The following is a 25,772-nucleotide window of genomic DNA, read 5'->3' on the forward strand; positions in this document are numbered from 1 at the left end:
TTGTGTAGAATGAATGCAAGTTTTGGTATTGGGAAGAAGAGTACATCGATATATTGATAGAGTGCAATTTAGTAGATGTTCTAGCACTTTTAGCTAGCATAGAGGCTAGAGATGAGACTAGTGCACTTGTTGATAGAATAGAGGCTAGACATGAGACTAGATGCAAGGAAGCAACATCTACTTCTTTACACTCGAAGAAGAAAGAAGCACGCAAGATCGAGCCTCCGCAGATCAACAATGAATGCATCAAGAAGACACTAATCCAACTTACAAGAGCAGTTATGCAAGTTGGATATCTTCTAAAATATATTCTTGTGGTTCTTGTTTTCTTTGGTCTTGCTTTTCTAGTCAAAATTTGGTGATGTATTTCCATGTACCAAAAATCAATGATGAAAAAAAGATATGTGTTTGCAAAGAAAAATGTACGCGGCCGGGATGCGTCCGCGCGTTGGGCGCACGGCCACCGCATCCGAGAAATGGACCGGACAGGAGCCCATTTCCCTACCCAAACGGACAGAATACGGGCAAAACGGACGTCTGTTTGGGGTCGTGCGTTAGAGTGGGACCGCAGTTGAGGAAACCGACTATCGGCAAACCCCCACCTCGCCCGCCGCGCGATGGCTGAGTTTGAGAAACGAGGAGGTTGAAGAGATAGCTGTAGCACGGACTCCCAGAAATATCGTGTCAGATGAAAGTCGTGCTGGTGGCGTGTGTCATACTCCTGGAGGTGAATGCTTGTTCGGACCCATGCCACCCTACTATATATCGAGGATTCGAGGTGCTGGTTACGTACAGCGAACACATTAACATATGGCCCACCTCACACTGTGGCCAAATTTCCTGGAGTTTGTGCTAGGTTAAAAAATGTTCTTTGTGAGGGTGGATGGCTGGTCTCAAGTTTAAAACTTGTTGTATTACGTATACGTAGACTTAGAGATAGTGCAGCAGTTTTGAAAGTTTGAACCCAAACATCAGAATGCAATTTCTACTGGACTCATCTGAGGAACTAGGATGATGTGATTCGCAGCTACACTGAAAACACCCGCCCGATGGGGGAATCATGTGAAGCTAGTACAAATAGTAATACTATTATGGATTGGGCTCATCCGATAACCTATTTCAATGCACGTACAATTATGTATTCGGAAAATAATTTTTTGCCTCGTCGCAGCACCCACTCTGAGAAGCGACTCGAAAGCCATTCATAAATTTAGTAAGTTTATCACAGCCATATCATTTACCATTACATACAACAGGTCATCAGCCCAAGGAAGAGCTATTTTCCTTCAAGACTATCAATACTAAACCAGGGAGAAGGTGTTGGCGCTAGCACACTAGTATCCATCCCGAATACCCTGTAACGGATGTTGGAATAGGTCCAGAGAGTGCGACCATGCGAGACAACACCTGCTTCCTTAGTAACATCAGCAGTGCCCTGTATACAGACAAGAAGAGGTCATCCATCGGAATAAGTTGCCAGGCACCACTGAGTATATGGGTCCTACTCGTCCTCATGCTCGTGATAATCACCATCGTCATCTCCTCCTTGGTTATAAATTTTTTTTAAGTATAGGTGGTGGAATGTTCACAGGACCTTGGAAACACAAGAAGGTTAATTAGTAAAGGGAAACTAGCTAACCCGCATGCATGTGGTTGAAACAATTATATTTACGGTGGAAGACAAACGTACCGAAAGCATCAAAATTTCATGCAATAGTGTTTTATAGGGAAATTTGCTGATGTCCTACAAAACTTTGTGCTTGAAAGGCCAACACGAGTCTACAAGAATATGTTGTGTAGTAGGCATCACTCAACTAAGTGTAGTCATGGCAAAGTGATGAGGTCCGAGCATTTTTATGTATGAAATGAAATCCTATGCGTAGGGCTGGATTAGATAGCTACTCGGCTCATTCGGCTCGTTATCATTAAGCTCACTAATATTGACGAGCTAAACAATCTATTTGGCCTGGTTCGTTATGAGCTCGTTATGCTCACGAGCGTTCACGAGTGCTTATTAAGGTAATAAACAACACAGAAGAATCCCATGATTTTATTAAAAATTGACAATGATATATACTACAGAAAAGAATACCATCATCTCACCAAAAAATCACAATTGCATAAATTCCGAGCTTCCGGGCACTAGCTCGTAGATGGGGATTGGGGAGAGTTGGAGATTGCAGAGGTAGAAGTTTGGGACTCGGGGAATGAAGATGGCGGAGACGAGAGGTGCACGGGCCCCACGGGGGTCGGGATAACAGGGTTCCTAGATGCCGGACGTATGGGATGGTCGGCGGCCACCGCCGCACTAGAGCAGAGGTGGTCAAATCCCTAGCTAGTGCTCTCGCTCCCCCATGGCTTCGTTTGGTTCCGGCTAGCTCCTGGACTCGTGGTGTCGTGGTTGACTCCTCTCATGGCTGGATCCTAGGTCTAGATAAGGGCTAAAGTGGGCTGGGGCATTGGGCCCCTAGGCTTGGCTAACTAGCACAACATTATTAATGGGCTGAACCATGAGAGGCTCAAGTCAAACACTTGGAAATTATCGAGCTTAATGAGTTAGCTCGTGAAACTCGTTTGCTTGATTGTTAAGCTCGTTAATCTTAACGAGCAAAAAACATGGTTCAACTTGGTTCAATAACTAACGAGCACGAGCTGTAATGAGCTGAACAATCGAGCGCTTTTCGTCCAGCCCTACCTATGCGTTGTTATAATCAGTGCGCGTAATGGTTAACTCCTAGCAACCTACCTCTTGCATGCGAGTAGTTTTTATGTCTGAGCAACGAATTCTTTTTATTTTATGAAAAGGCATGGTTTAAGGCAGTCAACAACCCGAAACAACACAAACAAGAGACCAATATCTTCAACAACACAATCAGGTTCATCAAAGGACCTATAACAGCCAAAAGGATCTATGTCGCCTAAGGAAGTTGCATACACATGGGTACACGGAGAGTGTATAAGGAAGTTACATACATATGTGTATAGGGAGATTTTTGCAACTAAAATAATAAATGAATATGGAAAGGGAACATCCAGAGTCTTGGGCCCCCTTTTAACTTGACTTTTGTCTTTTGTAGCCTGGTCGGTAACAAAGAGTTGCAGAACCTTGCTGGCTAGATTTTCTTTTTTATCGCATGAGTTGTGTTCTTCCTGGACAAGAACTCCACCCCCTAATCCATAGCGTGCGGCGATATCTGGGAGAACGAGGTGGGGAGGGGAGGAAAGAGGGGTGTGCGCTTTTCTTTATTATGTGAGCAGGCTATACTCGAAAAAACTCAACATAAAACTACTTTGAAGCTCAGGTCTTGGTAGTGGTCCTGATACTTGGAAGATAATATCTAAGAATAAGTAAATACAAAATCTTCAATTAGTCTATGATGACTATTTCAGGATTTTATATTGCAATATTACTCTTGAGTAATTTTTTTGCAGGGGGCGAAGCATGCATCAGATGATGATGATGTACGCCATCATTACAAGTAATTATGAGCATGTAAAGAGAGAGGTTGTTACCGCCAAGGACGAGGGACGACACAAATGGGTCTTGGACTTGGAGGCAAGAGTGTGGGGATTAGACAGGGGTGGTTCCCTACTCCATTACATGTATTTTGAATTACAAGTTGGTGCCGCGAGGGGCTTGGGAAAGCGATGTGTTAAAAGTATGATGACCAAGATCAGAGATTGATCACATTCATGTTAAGTAGGTGGAGAACTTTACTACCATCGGCTATCGTGGTGAAGAGAGTGACAGTGCGAAGGATCAATTATGGCATGCAAGGATTTGTTTTCCCCGTTGCCATGCACATGCCATATTTGCTAGTGTATTATAAGATGGAATGATAGAAAATTAATGCCAGAGACATTTCTATTATTATTGCTATTATTATTATTCCAAATAAGAGTAAAATTGATGTCAAAACAACATATATTATGGTACTACCATTGGGACTAGGAAGTTAGTGCCCATCCATACTAGCATTTGCAGTTCAGTGTTTTCCTTGAACAGCGCCGCCTCCTCTGGCATATCTTGAAGCTCTTCTTCGCATGCGCCGGCAGGGTCATATGCGTCATTCACACAGCTAGCCAGCTCTTGGAACCGCATGTTTCCCTTGTATCCTTGGTAGTTCCTGATCATGGCATCACATATGTTGAGAATGCTTGCCATTTCTTCATAGTCCACCTCACAGAAACGGAGGACACGCATCCTTACCGTACCCTTCTTGGCATTTTGCAGCATTTTCTTGACCATGCCACTAGCAGAAGTGAGGCGGCCCTTGGTGATGTCCATGGCAATGAGCACTAGATCATGGAGATCCTTAGCCTTGATGCTCCGAATGTCCGACTGGAGGGTCGACAAACAAAATTCTTCGGGGACAGTCTTGATGTAGGAGTTAATTGAGGCGTTCTTGCATGCTTCCACCATGAGGTTGGTTGCCTTTGAGTTTCCACTACCAGAGTCGCTAGCTTGAGTAGGGATGTTTGTGGAAAGAAGCACGAACACAATAATGGGGAAAATGATGGAGGTATTCGATATTGCCATTTTGTCAAGGCTAGCTACAAGCCTTGAACTACACTAGAACCAAGGGAGGTAAAGATAAATGGATATAGAAGAATGTGTGAGGCAGAGTTGGATGGATGATTGGATACACGTGATGTTGAGATTTATTTATATCGCGTTCAGTGGGGTTTCACAAATGTGGTGTGCTCCTTTTGGATATCTTGGTATTAATGCCATTTATATACACAAATACATTGATACTCATTCAGATATCGTGGTACTAATGCCCTTTATATTCACAAGTACATTCATGCTCGTACTGAATCGCTTGGTATTAATACGCTTTATATTCTCAAATACATGTGCCATCATTTTGATCTTCTCGTATTAATATTTAATACTCATAAAACTTATATAGATTCATTAATGCAACACACCTTGATTACGGATATCTAAGTGATTATTATACACTCAATGCTCACATATACGATGATGCATTTCTTATATCTTCTCATAGTAATATGTCTAATTTGTTTTGGCGCACTCTAGACATGCTTTTAACAGATTTTCTATGTTATTTCGACAGCCGATCAAGTTGATCCATGTTTGCTACTCCTTATATTGGGGAGCAAGGTGTTGGGCCCACAAGTGTAAGGTATGAAGTAGGAAACAATTTTCTCTCGAGTAGGTGATCTAATGTCATTAATTTGTATGAAGTAATGCTAGGTTCTACTCCTATTTTTGGTAGCAAGGTATTGGACCACAGAGTGCAAAGGTTTGCCAGAGAATACTATTTCCCCTTTATGTCTCAATGGTTTGGATAAGGTCTAAAAGGGCCATACAACTCCCACAGTAAGTCTTGGTTATCCACATGAAATGGAACAAAGGGTATTGTTGCGGTTATTAATGAGTGATATTTTTGCACTCATCCACCTTAGTTTAAACCAAGATATTTCATTTAAAAAGAGACATTTGCTCTGATATTTCCACTAATGAATAATAAATGCAAAGAAATTCCAAAAATCCTATCTTTGATGTGTTTCCACAGGAAATGGGCTAAAATGGGAAGAAATCACATGGAAATGTGGACGGGAGGGAAAATGGAAGAAGAAGCAATCACCCAGAGGCACACCAAGGCGTCCAGAAAAAAAGACGGTGTTCCATATGGGTGCAAGCACCCGGATGGCGTGGATTCTAAGGTAGCTCATCTACCTAAACAACTTTTATAAACGGGGGCCCGTCGAATTGTCATCAGAGAGGCGTGGAGGTAAGCATTGACAGCAGCCAGGACATCTTCATCGTCTTCATCCACAAACCCCAGTGGCTGCCATTTCCACCTCCACAGCCACCATCACCTTCATAGTCCAATACCTCCTAGTTCATAATTGTTATCGTGCATCGCACAAGCTTCCATTTTAAGACATATTTGCAATCAATCAATCTCCAAGTTGTGTTTTTCAATGTTTTCTTCTTGCAATCTGATCTCCACGTGTGAGTATTTCGGTAAGGAATGGGTTGAGGCATAGGCCTTGCGACTATATTTGTTATAGGGATCAATGGAAGGGCTTTGAGTTAATGTCCCATATGTGTGAAATACAATTGTTCCATAGATGTATCTTGTCTTGTCCACAATCTTCATCCCTGCAGGTACCCAGGATCATGGAGATCGAGCACTAGTAAGGCTAGGAGCATGGACAACGTGAAGTGTTTTACCGAACACCGGTGACAGTAAGGTTTAGTAGGGTAACATGGATCCAATCCTTGGGGATACCATAGGTTTCAAAGCTTTCGTGAGATTTAATTATCTTAATTATCGAAGCAACCCCGCGACACATATAGGGCCTTTGGTAGGACAAGTGATTCTTGATGTAGGACGCATGCCGGTTAAGATGTTATTTGGACACATCCCCCACTTCGGTTCATAACGAGCACATCTCGACGGGTGACTACCAGCGCACAAATTAAGACCATATCTGGTCCCAACACGAATACATGGTTGTAAGTATGAAGTACTCATTCCCATACCTCTTTTTATTATAAGTGTTTGAATAGTTGTTTGCATGGTGATCCAGTCAAAATCTCGAATAAACACTTTTAATGTAAGCTTGCTAGAGACCATCGCTTCAAGGGAATCGTCCTCTCGTGGGTTCAATACCCAGGGTTATCTTTGGAGAAATTGGTGCAGGATACTCGTTTGTGATTCAATACCGGGTCAACAAAAAGGAGATATCATGCCCTTTTTCTAGTGCCATTGTCTGGGAGGAGTTTAGTATTCCTAGTCTTTGTGTTTAGAGTTTTGTTAAAGTTGTCAGGGCGGTTTTCCGAGACATGAAATCCTAGCAAAGGAACCTCGTGTCATCGCCAGCCCCATGATTATTGTTCACTGATGGACACATCCTTGATACAGAATTCCAAGCAATTACAAGAATTTTCATACAAGACCATAAAGGTCCGTTGAGTACAATAATGATTTCTAGTGGCGGATGACGGAAGCGACTTGTGGATCTCCCATGTCAATGGGAATCCATTCCCACAAGAACAACTGACCTGGATAACTCCTATCTCGCGTGGCTGCTATCTCAAATGCCTAGGTTGCGGGGTGCCATCATGATACTCCTCTCCAAATGGTGATCTGGCCAAGACAATAGTTGGGTACATGCCAGTGAGTGCTTTGGGATGTACCCGCAAACACCGTGAACAAATGATATAATTAAAGTAGGAAGAATGCGTGCAGTAAAACTTGAAGTGCATGGCACGAGGTTAATTAAAGAATGCAGGTACTTTATTAGTACGATAAATAAAGGTTAGATAAGTATAAGCAATCATATTATGACCAAAATTTAAAGGTGGGTTTCAGGAGGTAGAACCATCCTGAAAGAACCCCACAGAAAATAATAGCAAAAGGCCACAGTCAGGCGTCTAAAGCGACACCACAAAAAGGGGTTATATTGAAAATAACAACCTGAGTTTCCAGGAGGTAGAAACTTCCCAGGATATACTCAAAATTTCATATAAGAAAAAACTTAGTCCATAATAACATTAGCGATGATATTCATCCGTCAGAATCATGATCACTTTACTTGTTTAATTAATTCCTCTGAAGACCGACACTAAGACCGACACTTGACCCATCCTAGACTGCAACCCTTAACCGCGGACACGACTATTCGAATAGATTTTCCACTCTATAGAGGTTGCACTCATTACCCACAAGTAAAGGATTTCTTTAATCAACCCTGAGGTGTTCACTAATTCTGATTACGATCTTTGGGTGTAAAGCACACCTAACCAGCACACACCAGCTTTAGTGTCCCGATGCCCGGAATCCCCCAAGGCAACAGGTAAGTGAAACTGTAAGTGGGGATACTCCAATCTCGATTACTATGGGATCACAATATTTATAAGGTGCGCAAACAGGGGCGCTACGCCCTCGGTCCAACCGGAACATCCAGGCCCCGGACAAAGTGACATGCCTACCATGGGCCAATGATATATTTCACTATGGCCTCTCTGTATGGTGTGTGAAGGAAAGGGGTTAACAACGTACAGAACCATACCCTACCTGTCACAAGGAGATGTGGTAGCATGAATCGAGTTTGGGGATTAGCAGAACAAGATTCGATCTACGGTCGACTCAGGAGGTTTAGGTTTCCTGTAGTGGTTAGCACAATATATTTCCTTGGTAGTACCCAGCAGGTTCACCAACTGGCATGCCCAAACATGCCATCTTTGATCATTCTCGTCACAATGAGATTTTCAGTCTCACGGTCACTTCTTCATGTTTAAGTGAAGATCAAATATTATCAATAGATCATGTGTGTATAATTAGCAATATGCAAATTTCATTCGAAATTATCATATCATGATTCAAATATTCTACCAAGGAAACTACCAAACATTCATCATATCAAGTCTCCAAGATGCTTGCCTTGGGTATGTAGAGGTGTTGAGTAAAATCGACAATTTTGTAAAAATAATCTCCCCTCCATTTTTCCTACTAGCAAACTGTGCCCGTGCATTGCAGCGGGAGAAACAAATCCTCGCACGCCCTAGCAACACATCCGTGTTGTCGGTTCCCTTGGTCAACATTGCTTTTGGTGGTCACATTCTCCATGTATTCACGATGAATGTGATCAAACACAATGAGCTTCGTCATCAAACTCTAGCACCAATACAATTCTCAGACCTGTAAAGATGGTTGACGCCACCCATGTCTCACCAACACATGGTGCATGCTCCATCTCCATACCCCCTTGTAACATGGGTATATCTGGATGGCGTCAACGTGGAGGACCGTGAAAGCCCAGTCAAAATTGAAATAGTGGTCATTCTTGAGCTCATGCACCACGGCCTTCAAGATGTCCACTGCGATGGAGTCGGACGAGAGAAAATACATGTACACGTGCAGGGCACACAGACGTCCTCTGCTCTGATTCTGCTCTAGACATTTTCTTTCGTCCGCTCGCACGCTTCCGCAGGATCTTTGCTCCTCATAGCTTTGTTTCATGATGCTCTCCTCCATGGACTCCCCTGCGCCGCCTATCCATTTTGTGCTTGCAGGCGCCATGCGGCTTATAAAATAAAATTCTGGTACTTTTTCCATAGCTATGGAACCAAAACAAAAAGGATCGACCACAAATAATTAGGCGAACAAAAAATTATTTTTATTTTGCCCTAATCTTACCATGACGACCAAAGTGCTATAGTAAACTTCAAATGGCCACAAAACTCTAAGCAGGCTAACTCCTCTCTCTCTTTTGGTCTGACAATCCTATTTCCTAAGTAGCAACTTGGCAATGTACTGCTATATATCTTCAGCAATACCTTGTGAACGAGTGTGTATTTGGGTTGTACTCCTCGCGGTGATTTCCTAGCTGTATGCAATGTAGGAAAACACGTGTTGAACAGATATATGGACAATTCATTTTAGGAAAAGAGATAAGGGCATTCTTTTTATTTTTGAGATGAAGATATGGGCAGGGTTTTTAGGGGCTAAAAGATACGGGTAGGTGATAGACAAATGTGGGGCAGGTGATTTCCCAAGCTATGGGCCGGACATGCCTAGCCGAGCAATACATGGCCCATCTGACCGAGCAGACTCCTGCTCAGCTCGTTGACTTTAATTACGAAGAAACAGAAGAATGAATCGTTTTCCAGTCACTTCAGTGAAATGTGGATTTATTTCATAAAACGTTAGGGGGTTTCATACAAAACAGACGACAGAAGGGGTACAAAGAAATCTTCCTTCCTTTAATATTAGGTATAGAAAAATGCCCGTCTGTTGTTAATATTAGGTATGGAACATTACCTTCTTTTTAAATAATAGAACAAGGTCGTGCGTTGCAACGGGATATAAATCTTCTACCACGTCGGCTTGTGATTTACCTGTCTATAATAATGCGATTGTGTAAATAAATGATCATCAATTTCTACCCATGAATTACCTTATATGTTGATTCGAAGTTTGGTAAGCAATTAAAGTGGGATTGGTTTAGAAGGTAACTAAATTAAGTTGATTTATTACCACACAAGGAAGGTTGGACCCCTGAGAAGAAAGGTGAAATGAAATCTTATGTTCTTCTTAAGTAGTAGAGATTTCCCTTTTCGTTTTTAGATGTTATGTCACTTGACTAACACCTAGCTACACCCTAGCATCTTTTTCTTGTTATTAGAACAATGCCCGTGCATTGCAACCGGATATCAATCTTTTAGTACGTCGGTTTGTGATTTACCTGTCTATAATAATGTGATTGTACAAATAAATGATCATCAATTTCTGCCCATGAATTACCTTATATTTTGATCCGAAGTTTGATAAGCAAATTAAAGTGGAACTGGTTCAGAAGGTAACTAAATTAAGTTGATTTATTATCATTCAAGGGAAGGTTGAACGAAGGGGTGGTGAGAAGAAAGGTGAAATGAAAAACTTATATTCTTTTTAAGTAGTAGAGATAGAGATAACATAATAGTTTTTTTTTGCGAGTAACATAATAGTTATTTGCCCGTGCGTTGCAACTGGGCACATATTCTAGTAATCGTGCGGTGCATAACATATGCATTTCAGGTCCTCATGCACATCATTCAACATTGCTGACTGTTTAAAAATTGACATTTAAACAAACCAACAATGATACCTTTAATTTTTGCCTCAACATTCTTGGTGAAAAACGTTCCAACTATGGAAGCAGTTGCCGCAAACAAGCCGAAGCATAAAAAAAATACTAAGTGGCCCTTCTTTGTTGCTAGGCTCGCTAGGTTTTAGCTAATGAGGGTTAGTAGCATGAACCTCCCAACCAAGCCCTTTCAGGGAGCCAAGAGGGGCAGCACTGGCAGCGACAGCAGGTTCGGTGAGGTCGCTCCGTTCAACCACTTTGAGAAGGTCCTCACAAGTCACAACCTATGTCCGTCTAGACTCTAGATAATGTCTTCCCTGTAACGCTCATCCCTCAATGGCGCTAGAAGCTCCATGTCCTGCAATTCTCAACGCAAAAAGATGTCACGGGAATATCCCCCAACAGCCACGAGGAGAAGCCAGAACCAGAGGTAACCTGTATATATGTGCTGCTCTTCCTTCTGAGAGCGGCATTGAAGAACTGAAGACTGAAACGGCCGCCGTTGGGCGTTTCCCCTCTCGATTCCCCGACCCCCCTTCTTGCTGCTACTACCTGTATCTTGTATCCCAGATTCATAGCGATTGAGTCAACAATATATGCTAGATCAAGGTTCGTATCATCTGGTATTCAGAGCCTGGTTTATCTCCAAATTTGTTTCCCTCTGAGCTATCCCGGAGAGAGCCGCACTCGCAGCTTCAAGGTGATCATGGCGGAGCTCGTCCTGCAGCAGCAGCTGGTCGAGGCGGCGAAGGAGCGCAGCAGCATCGCTAAGGCGCTCCTCGCGATCCAGCACACTCTCGACAAGATGGTGCCGGCGTTCTCGGTGTGGAGTCCATCCGTTCTCGGCAAGCTGACCACCACCGACGCCCCTGCGAAGGACCCACCCAACGGAGTACTTGGCACCAACCCCGGCACCACCGCCGTGGCAGGAGGTGACCTTCCTGGCCCGACGCCCACCAACTGTTCGACGAAAGGCTTGAGCCACGACGATGTTGACAAGCAGCCCTCTACAGCTGCCATCCACAACACCATGTCCGGGCTGCTGGCACCTGCCAGTGACCACACTCGTGCCGGATCCAGAGTCTATGTTGCTTGAAGACACCCAGGCCAACACAATATCACCTGATGCATCAGTTTTTGTGTGCCCCAATCATAAGTTGGATACCGCCTATGAGCTGTTCGACAAAAGGCCCCTACATGCTGATGGGGACCTTGTGGCCTCAGCTCCTGCTAGACACTGGGCAACCAATCATATCCACTGCCAGTGGTCCTCGTCAGGTAACCAATCAAGACCTTGGAGCTGAGCTGCGACCACGACCATGGCCGTTATTTGTGTGCTGTCATGAACAAGAGCGGACAAGGCTGCAACTAAACCAAGTAATTGCCTTGTTGCTGCTCAACAAACATCCCTCGGTTGAAGCTTTGTTGGGCTGCCACAACACAACCTTTTTATTGACCAAACATATGGAGGTCGCTCCTGGAGATGTTACAGGTAATATGTGCAAGTGCAAGACTCAGATTAATTGTTGCTTTCCTCCTCCAGTTTGTGCCTGGATGGACAGGGCTTCACTTCCACTACTTGAACCTTTTGCCAACTCCATGATAACAAGCATAGAAGGAGTGCAATTAGACATGATATTTTCTCTTGGCGCGAAGCAATTTCTGAGTGCTCTGTATGAGGTACAGCGCGTGGGTTATGCAAAATCTTATGGCAAATCTTACATTGTGGCTGTCATATTGCTTGCCTGTCTCACGGAAGATCTAAGCTGCACCTAATACAAGTGCTCTCTTATTATTTTGGGCAGATTTCATATCGTTTACTGTATGGCTCATTGGTTAGAATCGGCTTGGTACTACAGTATCATATTTATTTCCAACTCTCTGGGAATGGGACTTCTGCATGATGGTTACTTTCAAGTTTTGGAGTCCACCTTTCCTGCTGGACAACTTATTCAGTGTGATTTAGCTTAACCAATGGAATCACATGGGACAGTTGGAACTTGACATGGTCACATTGATGACTACTTATTTTGAAGGGAAAGTTCACAAGTAGGTGCCTGCAGATTCATCCCAATAAACATGCTCAAGTCAAATTCCCCTTGTCCAGTTGTTACTTGTTTCTCCAGGTTGGAAAGTTGCAGGATGTCATGGTGGAGCTCAATCCACAGAAAGCGAGCGAGAGGAAAAAGGCATCGAACCCCTAGCCCCAATCCACAGCCCCACGCCCCTCACTCCTCCCTCCCTCATCCGCCGCCACTCCCTCCCACCTCCTCCTCCTCCTCCTTCTGCGCCCGCCACCGACTGCTACTGCTCCACCGCCTCGCCTCTCCGTCCTCCTCGCCTTCCCATCCCTCGCGCGCGGGTCACCCGACGGCAGGTCGGCGGATTGAGCAGGGCTTCGATTGAGCAGGGCAGCGGATTGGATCGAGGGTGCCATGCCACCGTCAATGCCTAGGAGAGAGAGGATGAGAGGGAGAGAGAGAAGGGCAGCAGCCAACAGCACCTCGTCCGTGTCGCGTGGTGGCCCAGATTCAGCCGCCTCACGCCCCTGTTCAACCATCAGACTGGATTTCCTTTCATTGGTGAGCTTTGTAGTGTCAGCTTCATCTTTCACTCGCACGTGCGACCCATGGTGCGGCCATGAAGTAATCATAGGTGTCGGTGCATATTTTTAGGACCCAAACCGCGGCGCATGATGCACCAAGATGCGAGGTGACATCTCCACCATCTGCACCTTGTCTGCCTTGGACTGATTCACTACCGCGCGTCGCCTAAAATCTTGCAACCTTTGCAGGTATGCCCTTCTCCTGTTATCTGCAATGTATAATGTTACTGTTGATTTGTTGTGCATTTTTTTTTCCGACGGACATAGTAATTTGCAGGGACTGGGCGTCTAGGAAGTGTGAAGTGAAAGAACAACTCTACATAAACAAAGTGAAGAGGAATGACATTTGCACAAAAAAAAGTGAAGAGGAATGAGTATTATACCCGTAATGTTTAGGGAAGTGTCACAAAAGAATACTTCAGTCCTAACTCCTAACTGTATATTTGATAGAGCAGTTAATTTGAAATTTACCTTTTTTTGGGGGGGGGGGGGGGGGGGGGGGGGGGGGGGGGGGGGGGGGGGGGGGGGGGGGGGGGGAAGCATTTCATTAATTGATAATGGTTTTACATTCCTCACTAATGATAGTGCTAATCTCCTGGGGTACATTAGAGAGCCAGCATGCAGTGCGTTGTTGGCCACGGCCAATGGCTGCCATGGCGTGGCTTGCCTTGTTCTGTGCTCTGCCAATTCGCCGGACGTGGGTCTCCCTTTCCTTGAGCAAGTCAGCCACATCTGCAAGTTGATACATGTTGCTTGATCGGTCTGGTGTACTGGACGAAAGTAGAGTGACTAACTCGGCGCAGTCGGATTCCACCATAATGGGTGTCGTAGACCAATGCAGCGCTAGTCGTAGGCCTTCTTCACATGCTGCTAGTTCCGATTCGAAGGGGCTTTGGCAGTTGAAGAGCCACCTACAAGCTGCAAATATCACACTACCAGTATGGTCACGTAATATCATTCCTGCTCCCGCCGTTCCATCAGCAGCAACGAAAGAACCATCAAAGTTCAGCTTGACACAACCTTCCGGTGGCGGTTCCCATTCGGCCGTGGACAGTTCAGACTGCTCGCGTTTGGATGGTTTCTTTTTCCCTGCTAAACATGCCGGTTGCTTGCCTTTAGTCAGGTCCTCATTGGGATAGTGTTTGATCAAAAGCAACGTCTCCACATAGCTGCACAAAAATCGCCTGGACGCTTCTATCGGGATGAATGGCTTCTCATGTGTGAGTTCATTTCGGACGTACCAAACTCGCCATAACAACATTAGCAGGAGCATACGACGGGTGTCATCCAGGTCCTGTAGAACTAACAACAGCCAATCTGGCTCATCTCTATGCATGACTTCATCCGACGGCAGGTCCCACACCCTACGCATAGCATCCCAGGGATCGCGGGCATGAGGGCACCTGGTTAATGCATGTTGCGTAGTCTCGGCTTCAAGGCCACATATTTCGCAGGTGTTCTCCAACTCTAGGTGTCGCCGACGTTTATTCTCACGAGTTGCTAGCGCATCTCGTGCTGCTTTCCAAGCAAATACTTAACCTTTGGTGGAGCTCCACTATTCCAAAGGAGCTTCCATGCCGTCCGAGATCCATCAGGTCGGGAGCTGGACTGACCTTCACCATCGCCTGTCATGATCATATCCCTTGCCATGTTATAAGCAGACCGCACCGAGAATCGTCCATGCTTATCTGGGTGCCAAGCAATAGTGTCAGCCTCTAGGCGCCGTGATGGTTCGATTTTGAGAATTTCCGTTGCATCAACAGGGAGAAAATGTTGATGGACCAAGGTTGCGTTCCATGATCCGTCCACGTTCAGGAGATCAGCAACCCACCTCAGTCTGCATCGTCCTTTAGGTGTGACTGGATGGAGAGAAGGTCCCCGGGGAATCCATGGGTCGCGCCATAGACGGATACTAGCTCCATTACCCACACGCCAAATGCAGCCCTGTTTTACCAACTCCAAACCATACTCTATCGCTTGCCATGTCGAGGATGCATTCCCACTGAATACTGTGTCTGTGATTTCGCCATTGGGATAGTATTTTGCTCGAAGGATCTGCGCGCATAAGCTCTCTGGGTACTGGATTAGGCGCCACGCTTGCCGAGCTAACAGTGCCTGGTTAAACAACCGGAGATCCTTAAACCCCATGCCGCCTCGCATTTTGGGCCGCAACATGATGTCCCATCCGACCCAATGAGTTTTGCGTTTACCTCTTTCTGCACCCCACCAATATACGAATCGTCTTTGTAAGCTCATCACAAAGGCCAGCCGGGACTTTGAATACGCTCATGATGTACATAGGAAGAGCTTGTGCAATGGCTTTGATTTTTATCTCCTTCCCCCCAATGGACAGATAATTATCACCCCATTGCATCAAATTCTTTGCTAGTTTCTCCTCCAAGCTCTTCAATTTACCCCTACTCATCCTACCTTCTGGTGTTGGGAGACCGAGGTATTTGGCTTCAAAAGTAACCTGAGTTATCTGCAATATGCCCTTTATATTGTTCTGTACCGTCATCGGGCATGCGGGGCTAAAAAGAATTGAACATTTTTGGGGGTTGATGACTTGCCCCGTCCCATTAGCATATGTCTCGAGCACACACTTGACCCTTACAGCCTGTTCTGGTTCTGCCTTAAAGAAAAGCAGAGAGTCATCTGCAAATAGCAAGTGTGAAATTCCCGGGGCCCTTCGGCAAACTTTGAGCGGAGTGATCGTACCCTGGGTATTTTCACGATGTAGGAGTGCAGAGAGACCGTTAGCGACAAAAAGGAACAAGAATGGAGATAGTGGATCACCTTGGCGTAGACCTCTGGAAGGGACGAATGAATCAAGGAGGGTACCATTAAATTTAACCGAGTAGCTCACCGAGGTAACGCAGGACATAATCCAATCAACCCATCAGGGAGCGAAACCCAACCTCTGCATCATTCTTCTGAGGAAGTCCCAGTCGACTCTGTCATACGCCTTAGATAAATCCAATTTGTATGCACAAAAGGATTCATGTACCTTGCTGCAGTGCTCAATTGCATGAAAACACTCAAACGCCACTAATGCATTGTCAGTAATTAAGCGCCCGGGGACAAAGGCACTTTGATTCAGTGATACAATCTCACAAGTATTGGCCTGAGTCTATTTACGAGACACTTCGCCACGATCTTGTATAGGACTGAGCACAGACTGATAGGACGGAAATCTTTAAGAGTTTCCGGTTGATCTGATTTTGGAATGAGCACAATCGCTGTGGAGTTCGTCTCAGAGGGCATATATCCCATGGCAAAGAAAAGTCGTACTGCCGCTACCACCGTGGTCTTCAGGACATCCCAGTTTCATTGGTAGAACCGTGCCGGGAATCCATCCGGCCCGGGTGCTTTCAAGGGTCCAATCTGAAACAAAGCGTCTGCAATCTCCTTCTCCGAAAACTCCATGCACAGGGAAGTGTTCATATCTTCTGTAACTTTCTGCTCTACCAAGTTGAGAATTTCATCCGCATTTAGAGATGGGTCGCGGGTGAACAACTCTTTGAAGAATGAAGATTCCATCAGTTCCATGACCGAGGGGTTGTTCTGCCATACCCCCGTGTCGTCCTTCAACTTTTTTATCTTGTTCTTTCGGGCTCTCCAAACAGATTGGCTATGGAAAAACTTGGTGTTTCTGTCACGGTCTTTGAGCCAATTAACACGTGAGCGTTGCAGCCAAAGAAGCTCCTCTTTATAGAGCAACTCGTCCATGCTATCAGATAGTCGGCGGATTTCGCTTTGGTCACCATTTGATTGCACTAGCTGCTCAAGTTTACGTCGTGTACGCTCCACCTCTCGCATGATATTACCAAACCGCCGTCGGCTCCAGCCATGTAGCTCCTCCATGATTTTGTTTAGTCCAGCTGTTACCGAAGCCAGATTCCCACTTGTTTGGGTAGCATCCCAAGCCCTCTGGATGATCTCTGGCAATTCGCCTGCTCGTTCCCAGAATATTTCATATCGTTGGTGCAGCCACGGCTTGGTGGGCGCTCTTCCTTCTGCAGCTCAATTATGATCGGTAGGTGATCAGAACAAGGGGACACGAGGTGTACCACACGTGCATCAGAGAATAAGTCCCTCCAGCGGTCGTCGGCCAGGGCTCGGTCCAACCTAACTTTGACATTCGCTCTTCCTTTTCGCTTGTTATCATATGTGAATGGTGCTCCTGAAAACCCAAGGTCATGGAGCTCACAGTCTTGGACGATGTCACGGAAGGCTGCAATCTGGCAAGCAGGCCGAGGGGTAGCTGACAAGTGCTCGCATTGCCAGAGAGCTTCATTGAAGTCTCCCATCAGCATCCACGGGAGATCACTACTAGCCCTCAACTGCGATATGATGGACCACATTCGATGTCTATTTTCAGTACGTGGTTCGCCGTACACACAAGTAAGATGCCACAACGGATCATTGGGTGAGGCACGAACGTAAGCATCAATCATTCTTTCATTCTGATCTTTGATCTCAACTAACAACTGATCATTCCAAAACAAAGCTAGACCACCGCTTTGACCATTGATATCGACTCCACTGAAACCACGAAGACCCAAACGATGGCGTAGACAACGAACTTTATTTGACTTCTGCCTAGTTTCACACAAAAAAACAAATTGCGGACGATGACTTTGGACGAGGGCAGTGAGATCGCGAACCGTCGAGGCGCCCCCGATTCCTCGGCAGTTCCAGCTCAAGCCTATCATTGCTGCTGACGGGGCGCGACACGCGGCCCCGTCAGGTTACCGGCAGCCCCTAGGCCGGTTGCATCCAAAACCATCATGCCGTCCTCAAGTGCATCCTTCCAATCTTTCCAAAACTCATCCCTGTCAAACGCATCCTGTCGTACCTGTCCAGTCACCGCGACACCATGGGCGAACACAGGTATAGCAATGTTGGACGGCTTCGGGTGGGTGACCCCCTCACCAGGTGTCCCTTTTTCACCCCCACCGCCAGCAGCTGCAAGCACCCATGATCTAGCCAGCCGCCGAGAGACACCCAGGACAGGCAGTGCCACTTCTGCTGATGCATATACTCGTTCAGCAAGAAGCGATAATATTTTGTTGATATTGCAAACTGCAGTTCTCAATCTGATCGCAGATCCAATCAAGGCAACAAGACCTTCTTCCTTACATAGACAGCAGGGTTCTCTCACCCATACACAGAGACAACGAGGATCAGAGTTGAACTCCATCCCAGACGGTAGAGGCGAACAAGGTCACCCTCTACAGGAACGCCCTAGCCGCCGCACGTGCAGCTAGACGTCAGACTTGCGCAGCACGCGAACCACACATCAAGCGCTCAGCATGGAGAGACGACTACGCCCATCAAGCAGACAGACAGAGGTAGACGCCGGCGCCGGACGGCGCCGGCGGCGGCGAGGACGTAAACCCTAGGTCGCCCGCAGGATCGCCTAAAATCTCGTACCTGTTCGAAAGCAATCGAATAATTTGAAATTTACCATTGACTTGCTAATTTAAATTTCTTAATTTTCTAGATTTTGTAATAATTCTAAACTGCATACAGTGTACGGTGTTGTTCAAGACGGGATTTATTACATCTGGACAGGTCACTTTGATGTGAGACACGTTGTAAATAAATTATAGCAGTTGATGTTTACATTCTTGAAGCTAGACAACATGGTGTTTCTATTTTTGGTCCCATGTTTGTTCTTACAGCCTTTGTTTCCTCAAGTGCGCCAAGTGATTCCTTATCTTGGGGTGATGCAGCTTTGAATTTTGAGGCAGATGACAATCTGGAGCTTAGTAACACTGAACCTGTCATAGTTATATTTGTTGGTACATTGGTGAAGACTTATGATGGTTAGTAATGTTTGTCAGGTTTTCCACACTCTGTGTAGATGATCAGAAGCTACTCTTTAAATGGGCCGCTATTGTGTAAGTGTAGCACTCCGTGTTGGTGGTATAATAACGAGGACCTGCCTGATATATGAGACTCCTGCACCAGGTCTGCTGCTGTTCCTTTTCTTTCCTTTGCACCCACTGCCGCCCCCCCATGGTGCTATTCATGCAAGACAGCAGAATTTTTCGTTCAGTCATGTTAGTGATTTTTACTTTACTAATTCCTCTCCGCGACCAGTCTTTTATATATCGGTCTTTCTGATAACTATAGTTTTTTTTCATTTAAGACCAGAAACTCGACTTGTTTTTTTTTCTTAATTTTGTTTTAGTAGTTGTGCTATAAATAAATGGTTTTAGTAGTTGGCATAATGTTTAATTTACAGGCTGCGTAGGGGTGTCACTTGTATTGAGCACACCAATCTGCCTTGGCAGACGGCTGCTAGAGTTGGCCCACAGGTTGGAGACAAAGACCGTGTGACAATTGACTGACATTGATATGTTTGAGAATTAGGCAATTGATTGTGGCATTTCTCCATGCATTGGTACTTATTTTTAAAACTGGTAGATTTTAAGATATACTCCCTCCGTTCCTAAATATTTGTCTTTCTAGAGATTTCAACAAGTGACTACATACGGAGCAAAATGAGTGAATCTACACTCTAAAATATGTCTACATACATCCGTATGTTGTGTCCATTTGAAATGCCTAGAAAGACCTATATTTTGAAACGGAGGGAGTATTTCTGATGCATTACAGAATGCCACCAAAACAGAATAACTCTCCTGCCTATTTCCATTTATTCTTAACATTCACTACTAGTAGTAGCGCGGGTTTAATGCCCACTAGTAGCGCGGGACACCGCGCTACTAATAAGGCGCTACAGCTATTACTTAGCAGTAGCGCGTGCGACACGCGCTACTGCTAAAACACATAGCCATAGCGTTTGTTCTCTCCCGCGCTGCTGCTAATCTATCTAGTAGCAGTGTGTTTACTATCCATCGCTACTAGTATTCTTTTTTTCATTTTTTTATTTTAAATATATTTATACGCCATTATACAAATTTTGGTACAATATCAATTATAAGGTTTATATCATTATGTCCATAACAGTGTGTCAAATGAAGGTGGATTAGGTTCAAGTGGAGGCAATATGTGGTGCACGTCAAAAGTATACTACTAATCCAAACTTGATCTAGTTTGGACTAGTAGTAATTTCGATGTGCACCATATGTTGCCTCCACTTGAATCTAATCTGCCAGCACAAGCTATTTAATCATCATCATAGTCATTACCACCAACAGTAGTTATTTAATCATCATAGTCATAGTGTAGCACATCATCATCTTCAAACTCATTCTAGCTAGCTAATCACCACCAACACTAGCTGCGGTAGCTATCTAATCACCACCAACACTAGCTAATAATAATCATCATAGTCATTACCATCAACACTAGCTATTTAATCATCATAGTTATAGTGTAGCACATCATCATCTTCAAACTCATTTGTAGCTACCTAATCACTCCTGCTGCTCTCTCTCAGGTAAAATAACATAAAACATGTGTAGCACTCCTGCTTCATCAAGTTGGAGCATGCAGATGAACATGTCTCCTAATCATGGGCTGCACTTCTGATTGCTGCTGTGACGCCCCCGATTCAATCATACACTAATCATGCACGCAAATGTGTACGATCAAGATCAGGGACTCACGGGAAGATATCACAACACAACTCTAAAAATAAAATAAGTCATACAAGCATCATAATACAAGCCAGGGGCCTCGAGGGCTCGAATAAAAGTGCTCGATCATAGACGAGTCAGCGGAAGCAACAATATCTGAGTACAGACATAAGTTAAACAAGTGGCCATAAGATGGCTAGCACAAACTGGGATACAGATCGAAAGAGGCGCAGGCCTCCTGCCTGGGATCCTCCTAACTACTCCTGGTCATCGTCAGCGGCCTGCACGTAGTAGTAGGCACCTCCTGTGTAGTAGGAGTCGTCGTCGACGGTGGCGTCTGGCTCCTAGGCTCCGGCATCTGGTTGCGACAACCAGGTAGAAGGGAAAGGGGGAAAAGAGGGAGAAAAGCAACCGTGAGTACTCATCCAAAGTACTCGCAAGAAAGGAGCTACACTACATATGCATGGGTATATGTGTAAAGGGCCATATCGGTGGACTGAACTGCAGAATGCAAGAATAAGAGGGGGATAGCTAATCCTGTCGAAGACTACGCTTCTGGCGACCTCCATCTTGCAGCATGTAGACGAGAGTAGATTGAAGTCCTCCAAGTAGCATCGCATAGCATAATCCTACCCGACGATCCTCTCCTCGTCGACCTGTGAGAGAGCGATCACCGGGTTGTAGCTGGCACTTGGAAGGGTGTGTTTTATTAAGTATCCGGTTCTAGTTGTCATAAGGTCAAGGTACAACTCCAAGTCGTCCTGTTACCAAAGATCACGGCTATTCGAATAGATAAACTTCCCTGCAGGGGTGCACCACATTACCCGACACGCTCGATCCCTCTGGCCGGGCACACTTTTCTGGGTCATGTCCGGCCTCGGGAGATCAACACGTCGCAGCCCTACCTAGGCTCAACAGAGAGGTCAGCACGCCGGTCTATATCCTATGCGCGCAGGGGTCTGGGCCCATCGCCCATTGCACACCTACATGTTGTGAACACGGACGGAAGCAGACCTAGCCCCCTTAATACAAGCGCAGGCTTACGGTCCAATCCGGCGCGCGCCGCTCAGTCGCTGACGTCAAAAAGAGCTTCGGCTGATACCACGACGCCGGTTGCCCATATCTTGTCCCACGTGGCGGTTAGTGCGTATAAGGTCAACGACCCAACTCAGATCAAATACCAAGATCTCGTTAAGCGTGTTATTATGAAGTAACCGCGGACGCCGACCAGAGCCAGGCCCACCTCTCTCCTAGGTGGTCTCAACCTACCATGTCGCTCCGCCACAAAGTAACAGTCGGGGGCCGTCGGGAACCCAGGCCCACCTCTACCGGGATGGAGCCACCTGCCCCTTCAGCCCCCATCTCCGAACAGTATCATAAGTAATGTAACATTATAAAGTTTATAGCATATGGCCGTGATCACCTCCCGAAGTGATCACGGAGGTGATCACAGCCCAGTAGTATAGCATGGCAGACGGACAAGAGTGTAGGGCCACTGATGGAATGCTAGCATCCTATACTAAGCATGTAGGATTGCCGGTAAAGGTAACAACAGTAGTAGCAAGGACAGGCTATGCAGCAGAATAGGATTAACGGAAAGCAGTAACATGCTACACTACTCTAATCCAAGCAGTATAGAGTAGAATAGGCGATATCTGGTGATCAAGGGGGGGCTTGCCTGGAAGCTCAGCAGAGAAGGAGGGGTCATCAACACCGTAGTCGAACTGGGGGGCAGCAGCGTCGGTCTCGTAGTCTACCGGAGAGAAGAGGGGGGAAGAAACAGTAAATACAAGGCAAACATAAGCATGACAATGCATGACATGACAATGAGCATTGCTAGGGGTGCCCAATCGCGGTAGTAGGTGATACCGGCGAAGGGGGGAAACATCCGGGAAAGTATCCCCAGTGTTTCGCGTTTTCGGACAGGTGAACCCGAGGTTAAATGTTGCAGGTTCTCTATGCTAGGGACGTGTTGCAGGCAAACGGACTACGTATTCGGATTTGTCTCGTCGTTCTGAGCAACTTTCATGCACAAAGTTTTTCCAACCGAGCTACGGTTTATTTTATATTAATTTTAAAAGATTTAATCATTTTAGAATTTCCTTAATTATTTTAAATCAACATTATCCAGAATAGTGTATGCTGATGTCGTCATGACGTCAGCATGACGTCAGCAGTCAATAGGGCGTTGACTGGATCAAACTTAGGTGTGGGTCCCGCATGTCATTGACTGTCTAATTAATTAACAGTAGTTAATTAGGTTAATTAGTAATTACGTTAATTAAATACAATTAATTAATATAGTTAATTAATTGATTGATTGATTAACATATTTATTTATTATTAATAATAAATTCTTTTAATTCACTTTTGTTTTGAACGTTCTGGGGGCGGCCCCACATGTCAAAGGCCCAGAGGCCTATAGTGGGTCGGGCGACGGGCGTTGGTGGTAACGGGCGCGCCGAACTAGGGGCGAGCCCGAGCGCTGGTTCGGGCGAGGCCATCGGCACGGCCGTCGGCGACCATGACACCGGCCAGGGGAAGCGGCGGAGGGGTGGAACTGGAGCGGGAGGCCGGCGCAGATGGTGATGCTGACGAGCAGGCTGGTGCGGGGCGTGGTCGACGGCGTGTGAGCGCCGAGGCGCACGGGTCGGCAATGGGAGCAGCGGGGTGCGGCTGCGAGCGTGCGGCCCAGCGAGTCCGCAGCAGCGGGCGCCGGCCGGAGCACAACCGCGGACGCGGTGACCGCGGGCGCCAGCGGTGCAAGTGTGCGGTGAGCAGGGGAAAGAGAGGGGGGCTCACTGGGGCCGTAGGGCAATGGCAGCGGGGGTTGAGGAGGAGGTCGGAGACGTCGTTCCGGGCGGGAAGCAGGCCGTCGTGGTGGCTCCGGGCAGCGGGGGGAGGGGGCGGTGACGGCGTCGGGCGGCGGCGTCCGGGACGTCGAGCGGCCACGGGGTCGGGAGCGCCGGGAGCACTCGTCGGGTTGGATGGCGGCGATGGCGTAGACGAGCGTCGAGGGGCACCGACGGGTGGTGCCAGGGGCGATGGGGGACGGCGTCGAGGGGGCTCGTCCCCGATCCAGATCTGGATCGGGGGGAGGGGGAAGGAGGGACGTGGGGAGTGAGTGGGAAAGTGGGTGCGACGGGATAGGGTTTCCCATCGGTGGGGGGGTTATCGGGAGTGAGGGGCCGGTTGGGCCGGCCGGCTGGGCCTTGGCCTAGTTGGCCCCAAGGCCATCTGGGTCGTGGCCCAGCGGGGGGGGGGGGTGTGTTCTCCCTTTATCTCTTTTTTTGGCATTTTGTTTTTCTTAATTTTTCCTTTTCTGTTTTATTTTTAGTTTTTATAATTATGATCTTAGTTCCTAAAATAGTATCGCTACTTATTCTAATACCACTATATCTTGGGCACCCCAAAGGCATAGTTTTACAACTGTGCGGTGAGCAGGGGAAAGAGAGGGGGGCTCACTGGGGCCGTAGGGCAATGGCAGCGGGGGTTGAGGAGGAGGTCGGAGACGTCGTTCCGGGCGGGAGGCAGGCCGTCGTGGTGGCTCCGGGCAGCGGGGGGAGGGGGCGGTGACGGCGTCGGGCGGCGGCGTCCGGGACGTCGAGCGGCCACGGGGTCGGGAGCGCCGGGAGCACTCGTCGGGTTGGATGGCGGCGATGGCGTAGACGAGCGTCGAGGGGCACCGACGGGTGGTGCCAGGGGCGATGGGGGACGGCGTCGAGGGGGCTCGTCCCCGATCCAGATCTGGATCGGGGGGAGGGGGAAGGAGGGACGTGGGGAGTGAGTGGGAAAGTGGGTGCGACGGGATAGGGTTTCCCATCGGTGGGGGGGTTATCGGGAGTGAGGGGCCGGTTGGGCCGGCCGGCTGGGCCTTGGCCTAGTTGGCCCCAAGGCCATCTGGGTCGTGGCCCAGCCGGGGGGGGGGGTGTTCTCCCTTTATCTCTTTTTTTGGCATTTTGTTTTTCTTAATTTTTCCTTTTCTGTTTTATTTTTAGTTTTTATAATTATGATCTTAGTTCCTAAAATAGTATCGCTACTTATTCTAATACCACTATATCTTGGGCACCCAAAAGGCATAGTTTTACAACTGTGCGGTGAGCAGGGGAAAGAGAGGGGGGCTCACTGGGGCCGTAGGGCAATGGCAGCGGGGGTTGAGGAGGAGGTCGGAGACGTCGTTCCGGGCGGGAGGCAGGCCGTCGTGGTGGCTCCGGGCAGCAGGGGGAGGGGGCGGTGACGGCGTCGGGCGGCGGCGTCCGGGACGTCGAGCGGCCACGGGGTCGGGAGCGCCGGGAGCACTCGTCGGGTTGGATGGCGGCGATGGCGTAGACGAGCGTCGAGGGGCACCGACGGGTGGTGCCAGGGGCGATGGGGGACGGCGTCGAGGGGGCTCGTCCCCGATCCAGATCTGGATCGGGGGGAGGGGGAAGGAGGGACGTGGGGAGTGAGTGGGAAAGTGGGTGCGACGGGATAGGGTTTCCCATCGGTGGGGGGGTTATCGGGAGTGAGGGGCCGGTTGGGCCGGCCGGCTGGGCCTTGGCCTGGTTGGCCCCAAGGCCATCTGGGTCGTGGCCCAGCGGGGGGGGGGTGTGTGTTCTCCCTTTATCTCTTTTTTTGGCATTTTGTTTTTCTTAATTTTTCCTTTTCTGTTTTATTTTTAGTTTTTATAATTATGATCTTAGTTCCTAAAATAGTATCGCTACTTATTCTAATACCACTATATCTTGGGCACCCAAAAGGCATAGTTTTACAACGGTTTAATATTTAAAAGCATTTAAATAATAGTTTTGTCGGTGTTTTATTCATCTTTTAGTATTTAAATATTTTTATAAAAGTGTGGGTTCTCTATCGTAATTACCTATGCATTATTTGGCACAACCCGAACATTTTAGTTCTATGGTTTGAAAACTTTTGATGTTTGCCTGGAATTCAAATTTGAATTCGAATCTTTTGAACTAACACGAGATTAGCGACAGTAACGAAGGTGAAGTGGCATCATTAGC

At 46.8% G+C, this 25,772-nt stretch overlaps 2 long non-coding RNA genes across 2 annotated transcripts; both read right to left on the reverse strand.

Moving 5' to 3' along the window:
• Positions 1–3,862: 3,862 nt before the first annotated feature.
• LOC120967897 (uncharacterized) lies at positions 3,863–4,622 on the reverse strand. The gene is made up of 2 exons (XR_012188704.1): positions 4,211–4,622; positions 3,863–4,127 (listed from the first exon to the last, which is right to left on the reverse strand). It is a non-coding gene; the product is annotated as an uncharacterized lncRNA (long non-coding RNA).
• A 15,904-nt stretch (positions 4,623–20,526) lies between these two features.
• LOC141027830 (uncharacterized) lies at positions 20,527–23,998 on the reverse strand. Its single transcript, XR_012189789.1, has 3 exons — positions 23,572–23,998; positions 22,448–22,522; positions 20,527–21,127 (listed from the first exon to the last, which is right to left on the reverse strand). It is a non-coding gene; the product is annotated as an uncharacterized lncRNA (long non-coding RNA).
• Positions 23,999–25,772: the final 1,774 nt, after the last annotated feature.

The sequence above is a fragment of the Aegilops tauschii genome, chromosome 7 (genome assembly GCF_002575655.3).
Source record: "Aegilops tauschii subsp. strangulata cultivar AL8/78 chromosome 7, Aet v6.0, whole genome shotgun sequence".
NCBI lineage: Eukaryota > Viridiplantae > Streptophyta > Magnoliopsida > Poales > Poaceae > Aegilops > Aegilops tauschii.